Source organism: Oryctolagus cuniculus, chromosome 14, assembly GCF_964237555.1.
Source record: "Oryctolagus cuniculus chromosome 14, mOryCun1.1, whole genome shotgun sequence".
In the NCBI taxonomy this organism is placed as follows: Eukaryota; Metazoa; Chordata; class Mammalia; order Lagomorpha; family Leporidae; genus Oryctolagus; species Oryctolagus cuniculus.
Window position 1 is genome coordinate 83,978,278 of NC_091445.1, and position 14,387 is coordinate 83,992,664.

General features: G+C 40.1%; 1 long non-coding RNA gene across 2 annotated transcripts in view; it reads left to right on the plus strand.

Moving 5' to 3' along the window:
• The window catches only part of LOC103349634 (uncharacterized), a 49,178-nt gene extending 41,768 nt beyond the window's left edge, over positions 1-7,410 (plus strand). For both annotated transcript variants that reach the window (XR_007922600.2, XR_007922599.2), the window contains 3 exons: positions 1,501-1,594; positions 4,946-5,111; positions 6,058-7,410. This is a non-coding gene — a long non-coding RNA (uncharacterized lncRNA). The remainder of the gene's footprint in view (positions 1-1,500; positions 1,595-4,945; positions 5,112-6,057) is intronic.
• The last annotated feature ends 6,977 nt before the right edge of the window (positions 7,411-14,387 follow it).

Below are 14,387 nucleotides of genomic sequence, written 5' to 3' on the forward strand. Positions count from 1 at the left end.
ATCTTGTCCCTCTAGTTAAGCCTTCAGCCTTGGGAGGGAAATTTCAGCTTCTGCCCTCTACCTCTTCTTATCTTCTCTAGCTCCCAATAGAGTTTTCTGCGTAGTAGAATTGTATCAATCTTTATTTGATTAAGCTTAGTTTAGTCAGTTCATCATCTGTAAGAATACATGGGAGCAACACCATGGTGGAGATATTGCTAACCAGAGGATGCTAATAACTGGCCATGCCTATGAGATGTTGAATTCGCTCTCAAATTCCTGCCGCCTCTTTCTCCCTCACTTCCTTCTTCCTCTCACTGTTATTGCACACTGTGCTTCCTTTTTAAGGGTTTGTTTTATTTTTTATTTGAAAGGGAGAATTACAGAGAGAGAGGGTGAAACAGATCTTCCATCCGCAGCTTCACTTCTCCAAATGGCCACAACAGCTGGGTCTGGGTCAGGCCAAAGCCAGGGGCTTCATCTGGGTCTCCAATGTAGGTTCAGGGTCCCAAGGACTTGGACCATCTTCTGCTGCCTTCCCAGGTGCATTAGCAGGGACCTGGGTAGGAAGTGGAACAACCAGGGCTTGAAACGAGCTCCATATGGGATGCTGGCATTGCAGGCGGCAGCTTAACCTGTTAAGCCACATGCTGGTCCTTCGTTTTTTATCTTACTGGGTAACCCAGGCACACACTCAGGATCGGGAGGAAATACCTTCTTTTTCTTCTTTTCAGACAATCTCACAAGTGATGAAAAGTATTTTACATAACATTAGCAGATATTCAGGTTATATAAGGCAAATGAGATGCGTTTCAGATTGCCAGATAAGGAGAACTGCATCAGTGGAACATTGCTAATAATAATGGCATTTGTGACAAAAGTGTCAAAAGTGTAAAGTGTATCTGTAAGTCCTGAGGCATAAAAAGGGAAGGGCTTAATCTTGAAGTGAGGTTAAAAGAAAATTGATCTGTGGTTAGACAGGTAGAGGTAGGGAAGAGAGTGGTGAGGAGATCCAGAGGGAGCGCTTGCTCGCAACAATGGGAAAATTCAGTTAAATTCAATATGAGATCCTCCACTTGCAGAGCTCCTGGGGGAAAATATCTCAAGTAGCTGGAGCTGTTTTAGCTCTTGGAATATGCCCGGTAACACCAGATGCAAAAGGGCATGGGTAAATTTAATCATCTTTGTGTTAGTGTCTGAGTTAGGTCCAAGCTAATTACTATCATAAGTAAAACTCAAATATTGGTTCAAACTGCAAGGATTTTATTTCTTACTACGAGCACTGGGTGTTTGGCAAAAATGGGTACAGCAGCCTTTTTCTATGTAGCAATCCAGAGAGCTGGGTGATGGACCCTGCCTTGCTTAGTGTGGAGCTTCCAGGCTCTCCACATGGGTGCCGGGGTCATCTCTAGTTAAGCCAGCCCAAAGTGGATAAACACAGAGATAATACACGTCTGGTACTTTTAGGGGCAGGTTTAGCAGTGGCACAGATTTTCCATCGACATTTATTCTATTGCCTAGGACTCAGTAAGATGATCTCTACGTACTGCTAGAAACACAACTGGAGGATTCATGCGAGGAGATTGGGACAGGCACCTGCTCAGGTAAAGAAAAGGTGAGAAAATTCCTGTTTTTTCTTATATTTGTTATTCTCTACTTGTAAGTGTATGTGTTGGTGTGTGTGCAGTTATGTCCGGTTTTCTTATAAGAGTTTCTGGGCCTGAGGCACAGGGTCTATGGCATTCAATGATTTATAAAGATTGCTGTTTTACTTAAACTCAATTGTCTTTATTTTTTAAAAAGACTTGTCCCCAGAGTTTCATTAGCAGATATTCTTGTGTATGGTAGCCTCTTTTTTTTTCTTTTAGATTTATTTATTTATTTGAAATGCAGAGTTAGAGAAGACTAGACAAAGACATTTTCCATCTGCTGGTGCACTCCCCAAATGGCCTCCATAGCCAGGGCTGAGCCAGGCCAAAGCCAGGAGCCAGGAGCTTCCTCTGGGTCTCTGACATAGTTGCAGGGACCCAAGCCCTTGGGCCATTCTCCACTGCTTTCCCAGGCACATTAACAGGGAGCTGGATCTGAAGTGGAGGATCTGGGACTTGAACTGCTGCCCATATGGGATGCAGGCGCTGCAGGCCAGGGCTTTAACACACTGTGCCACAGCACCAGCCCCTATGGTACCATCTTGTTAGTACAACTGACACTCACTGACTCTGATAATTTTTATAATTTATAAAATTAGAAAATCCTCATTGCAATTTATCAAAGTTGGGAATTTGGTATTTCAGTGAGCAGTTATAATTTATGCTGAATTAATCAAACTTTGCCATCATGAAGTAGCACCTTGGCAGTAGGGACTCCATTTTGGAGCACTTAAGACTCCATTCTGGGAAAGCACCCCCCCACCGTGAGACTCTGGTCTGAAACCATGATCTCAAATAGTCGGACAATAGCAGTGCACTACATCACCCTTGGCAGAGCACAGAAACCCCCTAGCATGATCGCTCAAGCTTGAAAGTAGAAAGGTTGCACCTGGGTTAATGATAAAGATGTGATTTGTCTATGTCTTACATATAATTAAAACTAATAATTGGAGTAATGTCAAGATCATAATTGATAATTGTTAAGATTGTAACTGGGATTGTCAAGATTATAATGGATATTAATTTCATTTAGGTCTTAGGTTATCTTGACCCCAGTAACTATGTACTCTCTTTTGATCTTAGCAACCATGTATTCCCCCCTCTCGATTTTGCGGTTTTTGCCTTTATAAACCCTGTAGCTTTGGGCCTTGGGGTCGAGAGCTCTTTGGGGCATGAGCCCACTCTTGGCCGCCGGCAATAAAGGACTTTAAAACTTTTTCAGTGTGTGGCGCTCCTCTGTCAGCACTCGCTCGGCACAACAATCACATTGTCTATAAAATATAAAATCCTTCTAGAGCCTTTCTGAAACTTGACTGAAATTCTGACTTCATTTTGTGCTGGCATGGTTACCAAGAATTACTCACTGAAACATCTGTAGGCAGTGACATTCACATAATCTAATGATTTAGCCTGTGATGTTTGTATGCTTCCCTAATATTATAAGGGAACCACATTAAAATGATTTTGATTGAGGTCAGTTACAGATATTTGTGTAAATTGATTTGGGAACATGAGACATCAAAAATTTGATAGGAGCTCTGCTAAGGATATAGAAATAAAATGACATGCCACAGAGCAAGTGTTGCAAAATACTTGTTGACAGACGAATGAACACGTAGAATTTATTGCCCACTTTTGACCTAATTTATCATTAATGACCTGAATAAGGAATCACTCATTTAAACATCAGAACATTAAGAACTTTGTCCCTGATTAGTACAGGTATGACTGTCAAATTTATTGAGCAGGACACCCATGGTAGACTGTGATTACTTTAGATTAATTGTTAGCAGGCAATTCTGGATCAATGTAGTCAGAAAACAGATATTTTCTTTTTAATTCTAATTTAAATTTTAAATTTTGAATGAAAATGGAAGAGTTGCACATACTACTCTGTGTCGTACAACATTTCAGGATATTCATGTGTCCTGTGCCCATATCCAGGCACATTTCTATCCATACTTCCATACATGTTTTTGTGGATTAATACGTTAACCAGAGTAAGCACCAGATTTTCCATTTCCTTGTCTTTCCTTCGTGGTTGGAGCCTTATGATTTCTCTGTTCTAGTTCTTTACACAGAATATATTGTATCATGGTGAGGCACAGTCACCCCTGTGTGCTGTAAAACACAAAAATACATTGCATCCATCCTAAGGTGTTTTGGTACTCATTACCCAGTCTCCTTCCTCTCCTCTTCCTCTAGTAATAACTATTTTATATCTGGATCAAGCATGTATATATTTTTTAATTTCCACATTAGAACATGTGGCATAAGTTATTTATATATTCTGGATATTAATCTTTTGTCAGATGAATATGTTGCTAATATTTTCTCACCTTCTGTTCATTATCTCTTGATAAACCTATGCAGGAGCTCCTTTATTTAATTCTATTTGTCTTTTGTTTTGTTTTGTTTTTGTTGCTTGTGCATTTGGGGGCTTAGCCAAAAACTTACTGACTATGCCAGTGACTTTGTTTCCTTGCAATAATTTCGTAGTTTTGGTTGTACTTTTAGATATTTGAATGATTTCTAATTGACTTTTTTAGTGGAGAGAGATCTGTCAAACTTCAGTCTTTTGCACATAGATGTGTGGTTTGCCCAGCACCATTTATTGAAGAGACAGCCTCTCCTCTAGGGTATGTTTTTAGCTCCTTTGTCAAAGGCAGGTTGGCCACAGCTGTGAGTATTCATTTCTGGTTTTGTCCATTGATTTGTGTGACTGTTTTTGTGCCAGTATCATTGTGTTTTGGTTATCATTGCTTTGCAGTATGTCTGAAATCTGGTATTATGGTGCCTCCAGCTGTGTTCTTTTTGTCAAGATTGCTTTCGCTGTTGGGTATCTTTGGTGTTTACATAAGAGTTTTAAGATCCTTTTCTCTGGCTCTGTGAAGAATGTCATTGATATTTTGATGGAGAGTACATTGAATCCTTAGATAGCTCTGGGTAATATTGACATGTTAACATTGTCCTAATTAATGAACATGTGAAGTCTTCAATTTTTTGTGTGTCTTGTTAAATTTCTCTCAAAAGTGTTTTGTAATTTTCATTGAAGAGGTCTTTCACATCCTTGGTTAAATATATTAAATTTATGTTAAATATATAAATTTGTTAAATTTATAATTTTGTAGCTATATTAATGGGAATGCTCTTACATTTTCCTTCTTAGCAAGTTGGTATATAAAAATGCTACTGGTTTTGTGCTCTGATTTTGTATCTTATGACCAACTGAATTCATTTATCAGTTCTAACCATCTCTTGATGGAGTCTTTATCTTTTTCTTAATTAATTATGGCCTTACTTTGCATGATATACAGGATTGCAAATTTCTGCTATGTCAAGCAGCCTAAATGACAGTGTAATAAAATGAGGTCTGAACTGGGAGACTCCAAGACTTACATCAGCTCTCCGAAGAAAGGCAGAATGGAATTTCACATTCTGCCTATTTCCCCTGTGACAGAGACGTGGCTTCCGTAATTTACGGTACTATCAACTCCTGACAATTTCTTTTCACAGATTATTTCTGGTGAACTGACAGTTAAGAAGCAGAAACTAATTGGAAGGAAATGGGCTATAATTTGGGAACTGTATTTTCGCCCTGATTCTGTCCCTGGTTAACCCTGAGTTTGGGTAATCCCAGGAAGGAAGGAAAGCGGTAGTCTCACATTTTGCTTAGTTTCTCCCTCTATCCCTGAATGACCTTGTCCTTAGGGGTGTTAGGTGCCAACATGGCAACTCATGAACTAGTAATAAGGCAAAGCGATTTTCATGGAAATAGAGGAAAATTTCATAAACAAAGTTACTCTCTCACTGAGGGTGTATCAGTTCATGAAACCACTGGACTGGGAGTTGGAAGGCATGTATTTAAACCCCGTATTTTTTGCCAGTTTTTTCTGGGAGACTTAAAGACAACCCTGACTTTTTTATGACAAAGCCAGCTGTGGTCAGTGCCCCTGGGCCTGCCTTATGGGCCCACACCATTAGCAGCAGGAAAACTATAGCTTAGGTGGGATTATCTGACCTATCATAAGGTATTTTAAAATACCCCAATTCTTGTCTAAACAACTTATTAGGCTTCATCATGCAATATCAAGGTGAAGTAGATAAGATCGTCCTTTTAGCCATTCATGGCTATCTTTGGGGTGATTTATTTTCCTATTTAAAATTCCTCAAATATACTGAACCAGTATTATACAAGGGCTGCTTGTGGTGATATCCATAGTCATACTCTCCATATTTAAATTTATACTTGAGGCTCTACAATGGACCATCTGCATCAAATTATCACATTAGCAGCTGCAGCAGCATAACAATTGCCTCTTATTTAGCAGTAAACATGTATCAGACTTAAGACTAATGATTTAGACAAATGTTTTCTCTTCCAACTAATTTATAGCTTATGGTCAGTGATATTATCCCCATTTCACAGGTAGAACTGTAGCGACTGGCAAGAGTTCAAGCTGAGAATACTATACACTATGAATAAGGCACCGAGTCCCAGAAAGGCCAGAACCAGGAGTACACAGTTAAGTAGGTGACGATTAGGATCAAAGTCCATCTGATTTGTCAAGAAACATGTTCTGTCATATCATATATCTTTCTTGCTATGCTTTGTTTCTCTGCCTCTTGTGAAATATAGGAAAAGGAAATAAAAGTTGTAAATAAAGAGCTTTGAACTATTATATTTTATGAATAAACATAATTCTGTCCCTAAGCCTATGTTTTTAGCAGGGTTATCTCAGATGTGTATTGCTTGCTTGCACTGGTTTTAAGCATGTGGCCAAAATGTTCCCTTAGACCTCAGCGTTGTCAATTAAGTGGTGTTGGTTACTCTTAGGATAGAGATAGCTAACAGCACTTTATTTCAGCAATCAATGTTACTGACGGAGTGAGAAATTATGTAATGGGTTTCAGTGGAAAGTGTTGCAAGGGATCTATTTTATCAACTTCTAAGCTCACATTTGGGCTGAGCAATACAAAGATAAAAGGCAGACAATGGCCAGGCAGCTTTACTTTCATTGCTTTCAGCTTGAAACAGGTTAGTGCCGACCCACTTAAAGGCTGTGCATGTGGCGGCTGCCTAAAGTACAAATATGTTCCATAAAGTGGCCCAGCAGGTTTGTGTTTTCCTCCCTCGATTGACTTTCACATCAAAGTGGCTCTGTTCTCAGCTGAACATAATGGGACTTCATCCTAACACCTTGCCAAGCTCTCATGGATGTTGGCATGGAAAAAATGTGAACGCTGCCTCATGAATCCTCTTCCCAGCCCTCGGAGTGAGTGGCAAGTGATGTCCCCACCACTTTCCAGTGGAGGAAACAAAGGTAAAGTAAATTGTTCACTTAGCATCCAAACCCCAGACTTCTAGACATTGCCACGTGGATATCCTGTTGGCTTGTCGAAGTCAACTTGCCACAGATTGAGCTCCTTCTCTACCCTTTTCCAAACCTCATCCTTGTTTCCAGGGACTGTGTCTTGCGAAGAGCACTACATATCTATGTCTTCCCAGGACAGGACATTCTGAAAAGTTTTTGATTCTTTTCACTGCACATTCAATCCGTTAATGATGTTTGCTTTCTTTCCTTCGGGATATTTCACCAATCCATCCTTAAGTCCATTCAGTCATTACATCCACCATCCAGATTAGTGAGAAAAAATTCTTTATTCAAATTTCCAATTATGCTTCTTCAATTTGCTCTTTATTTTGTCTCATAATTGCTCTTCCTGAAATAGAGGTTTACGACTTCCTCTCTACTCAGAATGTTTTGATGGACTCACATGACCCAAAACACACACACACACACACACACACACACACACACAACCCCGAGTTCATGGCAGGGAAATCTGTCATGACAGGGCACATTCTCCTTCTGAGGACCCCCTGCCACCAGCCCCCACTAGCTAGAGGGGCCAACTTCCCAACTCCCGGGTGCCTTTGCTCCCGTTTCAGCTTCAGTTCTTGCTGGAATGCCTGTATCTCAGCTCATTTGTCTAGCAAATTCTATTCATTCTTTAAGGCCCTGTTCTTCTGTTCCACTTGTTTTGTTTTCCATTTTGAGTCATTCATCTGCCTGCTCTGTTAATTAACCTCTCCCTCTTTTGGACTTTCATAGCAATTCATTACCATGCTCTACCCTGCTTTTGAGTGAGTTATTATCATTTCCCAAAATAGCATGTAAGTTCCTTGAGCACAAAGTCCGTATTTTATTTATCTCTGAATTATTAGTGCTTAGCATGCTCTGGGTACCTAAGTAAAAAGCATTTTAATGACAATATTTAGGTAATAAAATAACTTTTTTAAAAACAAATGTTATCATATTTAATACTTAAAATAACTTTTAGGTGTTCTTATTCACCTCTAAATTACAGATGGAAAAAAGTGAGGTCTAAAGAAGTTAAAGGAATTTTCTATGACCTATTTGATATTAGAGTGAGGATGTAAGCCCAGGATTCTCAACTGTAAGCCATGATTTTCAGTCCACTATGCGAGATTGCACATAAACAGAAGTAATGTTGGAAATTTGGCCTGATACATACTGATTTTGATGAAATAAGCTTTTTTGGCTACAAAATCATGTTATATGTTGTTCATAGTAAAGGATTGTTAATATCCAAAAGATTCTTCACTTTTTCTACACCTTATAGTAAGAAGACAAACTCTTTGAGATTATGTCATGTTCACATTAGGAGCAACTATTGTACCAGTGTGTTCAATATAAGAAGTATTGAATACTGTAATCAATACACAATTCTTCTTAAGTGCTGAAACTTAACTGAAAAGTGATCACTGTTAAATATAAGAGTGGGAATAAGAGAGGGAAGAGATGCGCAATTCGGGACATGCTCAAGCTGACTTAACTCAAATAGTAGAGTTAGAAACATACCAGGGGATTCGAATTCAATCCCATCAAGGTGGCATGTACCAATGCCATCTCACTAGTCCAGTGATCAATTTCTGTTCACAATTGATCATAATGATAGGACTAAGAACCAAAGGGATCACATAAACAAGAATAGTGTCTGCAAATACTAGCTGATAGAATCAAAAAGGGAGAGAATGATCCAACATTCTAAGGGAATGACCCATAGAATGGCAGATGTCCTAACAGCACTCTGGCCTCATAATCGGCCCTTAAGGCATGCGGATCCGGCTGAAATGCCCATGAGAGTATTTCAGGCATGGAAAGACAAGACACTCTAGGGGAAAAAAAAAAACCCTAAATGATAGATCTCCATGAGATCCCAGTGGAAAGAATGGGTCATCAAAGAAGGAGGTACCTTTCTCTGAAGGGAGGAGAGAACTTCCACTTTGACCATGGCCTTGTCTAAAAATGATCAGAGTCAGTGAACTCAGGGGGCTTCCATAGCCTTGGCAGCTCATGACAAGAGCCTAGGGTGATTACTGATGCCATAAACAAGAGTGTCAATTTGTTAAGTCAACAACAGGAGTCACTGTGCATGTGCACTCATGTAGGATCTTTGTCCTTAGTGTGCTGTACATTGAGATTTAATGGTATAACTAGTACTCAAACAGTATTTTTCACTTTATGTTTCTGTGTGGGAGCAAACTGTTGAAATCTTTACTTAATGTATGCTAAACTGATCTTCTGTATATAAAGAGAATTGAAAATGAATCTTGATGTGAATGGAAGGGGAGAGGGAGTGGGAAATGGGAGGGTTGCGGGTTGGAGGGACATTATGGGGGGGAGCCATTGTACTCCATAAGCTGTACTTTGGAAATTTATATTCATTAAATAAAAGTTAAAAAAAAAAAGAAGTATTGATTACATAATAGATCTAGTTGAAGAAATTTTTATGTCCTTGGCCATTTTGTCTTCATATCACCAACAATGGCTAACCTTTTATAGAAAAAAGTGTGCACAGCTTGGTTGGTTCCTACGACCAGCCTGTGACTGGAGGAGAGGCATGGAGACCTCCGGTTAAAGTCATGGACATCTCTTCCAGGAGGTCCTGGAGCTGACCACCTTGCTTCACCCAGGCCTGCTATTTCACCATCTCATCAGAGCAAGCATCACTTGGCTTAGCTACAAGTCCAGTCCAGGCTGTTATCCTTAATTATTCGCTCTGATTTGGCCTAGATTGATCAGGGAACAGACTGTTTACAGCCTTGTTTTCCAAATGCTTTGCCTTGTGAGCATAGGTAGTTGGAAGGACAGAAAGTTCAAACTCTAATTTCATAGAGATGTTTAAAGATCACTCAAGCAAATAGATTCCATCAGGGTCTACCCTTCCTTTCTGACATGCATCCAACATCCCCTAAGTTCCCCTATGCTGTCTAGTCTTCTGTATTTCTCACTCAATCCTTTGTGTACCATGTGGTTCACTTCCCACTCCATTTACGACAACTCCATCGCTTTTTAATTTATATTCTATGATTTGCCTTTTGAATTATTACTGACACTGTGATACTTGTTGCTGATTATTTAAGCACCATTTGAAGTTCTTGATTGAATGTGGTAGATTAGTTGCAAAAATGAACTCAATTTTTTGATCAGCTTTTTTCTTAGCTCTTCTCATGTTTCTACCCCTTTTCAACCATCAAGGGGAGGTTTATTTCCCCATCCCTTGAACCTATGCCTAATTTCTGTTTTGCTTTGGCCAATGAAATGTAATGGAGTTGATAGAGTGTCATTTCTCAGTAAGGCCTTAAAGGGGGCATCTATGCTTATGTTCTCTCCTTGGAACCCATCCACCTTGTGACTAAGCCTGGGCTTCCTGATGGAGGATGAAGTCCATGTTGGGGAGGAGCTAGTTATTCCTGCTAAGACTGTCCAAGGCTGTTGTATATTGGCTGACCTCTAAACATGCAAAAAAGCAGGCAGTTGCATCCCCAGTTGATTGAATATGCAAGGGTGAGACCAACAGAAGCACCCAGGTGTCAAACAGACTCAAACAATGATAAAATTCTTACTGTTTTGAGCCAACTTGAATTTAGGTGGTTTGTCTCAAAGCAATAACTGACTCACACAATGCATTACTAATGCATTACTTCATTAAAGCCTCTTTATATAGTGGTGTCAGTATTAATATCCCTATTTAATGGATGAAGAACCTTAAGGTTAGCAAGATCAAGGTACTTGTTCAACTTCTCACAGTGAATGAAAAGGCCAGGATTTGAGCTAGTCTTAACTACAGAGTTTGCATGATTAAACAGTATGTTATATGGTTCTCTTTCTGGAACATATAATTTGCAACCATATTCCTAGAGTCATTAAATCTATTGGAGAAATAATTTAGCTCATGTCCTGTGATTTCTACCTACGGAGATGTAGACCCAGAGTTGACTTGTTTGTCCAAGATCACAAAGTCAAACAGTAGTCCTAGGTTTTTGATCACTTCATCTGCCCTAATTTATTCCACATTGTTAAGAACATTCCCCTTCTTACCAAGTGATGAAGGTTCTTGATGTTTAATGCTCTCTCTGTTTTCTTTAGTGCCTAGTAAAGTGCTGAATACTGGGAGTGTTTAGCCCATATTTATTAATTGGCTGCTTGCTGGCATCTGTTTCTGACATTGGAAATGTCTGGACAGCAGACAGAGTGGCCCCAGCAGCAGTAATGGGATAGGAAGAGGCAGCCAGCTGGAAGTCTGTGCCAGTACGGGAACTGTCTGCTCAGGCCTAGACCCACATGGAAATTCTCATCCTTTGCAATTACTGTGTTTTCTAAGAGGCATCGTATTTGCTGTTCACCAAATTGTAAGGGCTGGATTTTGTTTCTGTACAAGATAAAGGGAAAAAAAAACACCCTCACATTTGGGAGAATGAAATTATTCCTACTCGGAGGGAAGCCCTAAGTTTCAGATTTTGCTTTCACACAACTTGTGGTAAGATTGTCCTTCAAACACTGGAATGAATGTAAGCAAAAACTGATTTGAGCAAGTCTAAGTAGCATCAAATTCGACCTGGAGCCTTAAACTTGCGCTCTTCTGGTCTGCCCTCTGTATAAGCCAAGAAATTCAGCTTTGTGATAGATTTAATTAAACTGCTAACATTGGTGGGGGGCACATTCTGGGGAAAGGAGTTTTTTTTTAATGATTTATTTATTTTATTTGAAAGGCAGAGTTGCAGAGAGGCTGAAGCAGAGAGAGAAGGGGGAGAGAGGTCTAATATCTGCTGGTCCACTCCCCAGATGACCACAATGGTTGGAGCTGCTTCAATCTGAAGCCAGGAGCCAGAAGTCTCTTCTAGCTCTCCCACATGGGTGCAGGGGCCCAAGGACTTGGGCCATCTTCCACTGCTTTCCCAAGCCATAGCAGAGAGCTGGATCAGAAGTGGAGCAGCCGGGGCTTGAACCTCACCCCCTGTGCCACAGCGGCAACCCCTGAACTGAGTTTTAAATGTGCATTTCTTGGGGCCGGTGCTGTAGCACAGTAGGCTAAGCCTCAATCTGTGGAGCTGGCATCACATATGGGTGCCTGTTCATGTCCTGGCTGCTCTACTTCCGATCCAGCTCTCTGCTGTGGCCTGGGAAAGCAGTAGAAGATGGCCCAAGTCCTTGGGCCCCTGCACCTGCATGGAAGACCCAGAGGAACCTCCTGGCTTCAGATTGGCTCAGCTCCAGCCATTGCGGCCATTGGGGGAGTGAACCAGAGGGTGGAAGACCTTTCTGTCTCTCCTTCTTGATGTCTGTAACTCTACCTCTCAAATAAATAAAATAAAATCTTTAAAAATAAGCATTTCTTTCCTGTTACCTTTTCCAAGAGAATATAGCAAAGCCAGAATAGGGTCTTTCTATTGTACAACACATCTTCTCTGAAATCTCACAGAAGGTTCTCTAATCACTCCATAGTGCAACTGAAAGTTTTTGTAACACTTGAAAAAAAAAAAAAAAACAACCTTCTTCATACTTGCCTCTTTCTCTTGGCCTGTGCTTATTTGCTCCCACTTAATATAGGTGACTCATTGCTACTTTGATAGATTAGAAATTGGGTTTAGCATGTGATAAAATGAAAGCAGTGCTAGGTTTCAATTTAGACCAAGGAAATGAAATTTTTTTTATTTCTAATATGTAGTAGCCTAAAATTCCCATTCCCTTGAAAAAGATGCAGGATTTTTATCATTCAAGTTTCAAACATCCAAATTTTAGTATTTCATGTTGTTTTAGAAGAAATGACTGGACTAAACAATGAAGATGGGAGGTGAGTGATTTAACTCCTGGTGCTATGTTTTCTATAGACTCTGCTTTCTTAAAAGCACTGTGTGTACTTTGAGAGGACAGGCTATTTCTCAGCCTTTTATTGTCTTGCTTACTGAAATCAGACTGAGGCTCTGATAAGAGATCACATCCTGGCTAGTATCAAGTAGTGTCTCAACCTTGTTAAAATTCTCCTACTCATTAAAGAACAAAACGATTGAAATGTGGTTCCACTGACACTGCCTTGGGTTAACACGTAGGCAGTGCTTTTGTCGTAGTCAGGATATACTTTAGATGTACCGCGGGTTCTGCAGTACACTGGTGGGTTACACAGTGTGAGTGCGCCGTGTAGTTGTCTGTCTATGGATGGAAGGTGTTTGGGAGAAGAGGTAGAGAAGAAAGGGCCTTTTGTTCTGAGCCTCTCTCCAAAACTCCTTCGTGGACTGAGTATTCCTCAAGTGGTGGCCACTGGACTGCAACTCTGGTGTTGGCATCTTAGTGCTGTCCTTCCCTGCAACTTGGTTCACTTTTGGCTTCTCAGCTGTTAGGAAAAGGAATTGTTCTTCTAAGGCGTCATACCCAGAAAATGACACAGTAAAAAACCTGTTGGGTACAAGTAGTTGTAATACTACTATGAATAAAAAAAAACAATTAGTCAACCCACTGATCACTTGAAATTCATCAAAATGTTCTCAGCATTAAATGTAAAGTTTTATAATCTCAGAGGAATCAGAACATAAATATTCTGTATGTATCAGAGGAATCTGCTCACTTACCACTGGAAAGCCTGCTGCATCCACTTCACATGGAGACTGGCAGGTGTCAATTCTCTCTGGGTCTCAGTAGGGCAGCTTGCTGCCCTCCACTGGAGAAGGAGGAAGAGAGCCTTTGAGACAGTGCCTCTTTAACTGATTTTCAGAAGGTTCATCTCATTAGTTTGTTGTATTCTGTTGGTTAGAAATGAACCAACATTCAAAGGGGGCAAATTAAACAAGTGGGCCACCATAGAGGTTCCTCACTGCAAACTGTAGAACTTATAAAACAAATTCAGAAGCTAGTGGAAATTTCTTTAAAATTGTCATTTTAAAACTTTTAATAAAGATTTATTTATTATTTATGTGAAAGTGTTACAGAGAGAGAGAGAGAGAGATCGATTGATCTTCCCATCTGCTGGTTCACTCCCAAGATGGCTACAATGGCTGGATCTGGGCTGATCCCAAGTCAGGAGCCAGGAGCTTCATCTGGGTCTCCCATGTGGGTGCAGCGGCCCAAGGACTTGGACCATTTTCTGTACCTTCCCAGGTTATTAGCGCAGAGCTGGATGGGAAGTGGAGCAGCCAGGACTCAAACCAGCGCCCATATGGCTTTACTCACAACACTACAGCAGTGGTTTTACTCACTACACCAAAGCACTGGCTCCTAAAATTTGTCTTTTATATGCTCTTTAAAATGTACTATTGACAGGTTAGTGTTTTTCACTTATATAGTACTTATTATAGTACTTTTCTCTATTTTAGGGTGTCTAGTTTTAATTAATCAGAATAGGGGGTAAAGCAAAATTTATCATTACACAGACATTAAGCTCATTTAATTTAAAATG